We start from the raw sequence: 1,963 nt of genomic DNA, 5'->3' as shown, positions 1-1,963 counted from the left end.
ATGTGTATGTGTATGTGTGTATGTGTGTGTGTGTGTGTATGTATGTATATATGTGTGTGTATGTGTATATGTATGTGTGTGTTTATGTGTGTGTATGTATGTGTATATGTGTGTGTGTGTATATGTGTATGTATGTGTGTATGTGTGTATATGCATGTGTCTGGCTCCCTCAGGACAGTGCCCAGGCGGATGGGTCAGTGCTCCTGGGTTTATTTGCCCCTGGTGGCCCATGTCTGAGCCCTGGCCCCTATGGCTCTGTCTGCAGGTTCTCCCACGGGCAGGTGGTCTCTCTGGATGAGCTGCGCCCCTTCCAGGACCCAGACCTGAGCTCCCTGCAGGCCGGCTCTGCGTGTCTGGCCAAGCACCAGGATGGCCTCTGGCACGCGGCACGCATCACCGGTGAGGCTGGCCGTGGAGGCCTCCCGGGAACACCCTCCCAGGCTCCACACGTTACTACTGAGTGGTCGCTCCCCGCCCCTGCGCGGCCGCTCCCTGCCTCCTGCGTGGCTGCTCCCTGCCTCCTTTGGGATGAGTGTTGGGACTCTGGCTCTGGGCCCGAAATGAGCACATCTACCCTCAGCCTCTGCCCTGCCTTGCTCCTGATGTCTAGGGTGGTTCCCCATCAGTGGCACCTGCTGTCAAGGATGCTGACCTGCAGCTTGTCTCTGCCTCTAGATGTGGACAATGGCTACTACACAGTCAAGTTTGACTCGCTGCTGCTGAGGGAGGCCGTAGTGGAGGGGACGGCATCCTGCCCCACTGCGCAGAGAGGCCACAGAGTCCGACTCAGACAGCGATGGCACAGGTGACTCCAGCTATGCCAGAGGTATGGCAGCAGCTGCGGAACCCAGGAGCCAGGAAGGTGGGGTCACCCTGAGAGGCTCCTGGCTTTTGAGGGCACCGACCATCTAACCAAACTATTGGAGAGAGTGACCACAGCGAGGGCGCCAGCCGTGCCTGGGGAGGCCGTGTGGGGCAGGGGTACAGGAGTGCGAGTGAAGGGCCGGGGTAGATCCGTGGTGGCCTTTGTCTTCAAGGAGTGTGGGTACAACAGCTACAGTCTCATTGATGGGAGGCCATGGTCATGGCTGTGGCCATGGGAGAGGAGGCGCCGGAGTTGCCAAGGAAGTCACAGAAAATGACCAACTGATGGGGCCTGGAGTGCAAGAGGGGCAGCTCCTCTGCATGGCTTCTCAAACTTGGGACCTGGGTGCCTGGTGGATCCTGGCAGACAGAGGTTGTGTTTAGACAGCCAGGGTGGAAGCTTCGGGAATGGGAACTAGTGGCCAGTGTCCAGCTCTCCAGAGGAGTGTGTGTATGCGTGTGTGTGTATATGCGGGAGGTCACCTGACCCAAGCATGGTGGGCTGAGTCCAGGAGGGGTCTGCATGTTGAAGGTGTACCCAGGGATCAGTGATGGTGGTTTCTGAAGCCCCATGTCCCTGGTGAAGGAGGACCAAACCAAGGACTCTGTGAGGGCAGGTGAGGAGCTCACGGCCTTGCAAAGGTGGAGAAGGGCAGGGGCAGGAGAGGGCTATGGAGGAGGGGCCACGGTGCAGGAGGCTGTGGGGATTGCCATGCACTCTGCCTGGTGTCACATGCCCATAGCAGCCTCAGTGACAGAGCACGGAGCCCCAGAGGTGGGGTGTTGGGGCTCTGCCCAGGATCTGAGCTCATTGGTCAGAGCCCAGGTCACCATGCATAGTCCTCTGCCCTGGCCGGGCCACTGCCCTCTGTCCCTCTCTTGCAGTGGTGGGGTCGGACACTGTGGACTCCGGGACCTGCAGCTCTGCCTTTGCCGGCTGGGAGGTGCACACGCGAGGCATAGGCTCCAGACTCCTCACCAAGATGGGCTATGAGTTTGGCAAGGGTGAGTACAAGCTGCCCTGGAGAAGTGGGCAGAGGCTGCAGCAGCACAGCCCAGGTCCCGCAGCCATCAGGTTCCCGGGGTCCCGCAGCCATCA

General features: G+C 59.8%; 1 protein-coding gene and 1 long non-coding RNA gene across 2 annotated transcripts in view; one reads left to right on the top strand and one right to left on the bottom strand.

Moving 5' to 3' along the window:
• ZGPAT (zinc finger CCCH-type and G-patch domain containing) overlaps positions 1–1,963 on the bottom strand; it is a 31,022-nt gene that overhangs the window by 9,145 nt on the left and 19,914 nt on the right. The window lies entirely within an intron of this gene.
• LOC108535318 (uncharacterized) lies at positions 90–1,923 on the top strand. Its single transcript, XR_001887205.1, has 3 exons — positions 90–399; positions 676–826; positions 1,750–1,923. It is a non-coding gene; the product is annotated as an uncharacterized LOC108535318 (long non-coding RNA).

The sequence above is a fragment of the Rhinopithecus bieti genome, unplaced genomic scaffold (genome assembly GCF_001698545.2).
Source record: "Rhinopithecus bieti isolate Rb0 unplaced genomic scaffold, ASM169854v2 scaffold_12573, whole genome shotgun sequence".
In the NCBI taxonomy this organism is placed as follows: Eukaryota; Metazoa; Chordata; class Mammalia; order Primates; family Cercopithecidae; genus Rhinopithecus; species Rhinopithecus bieti.
This window is presented reverse-complemented; position numbering and strand designations above follow the sequence as displayed.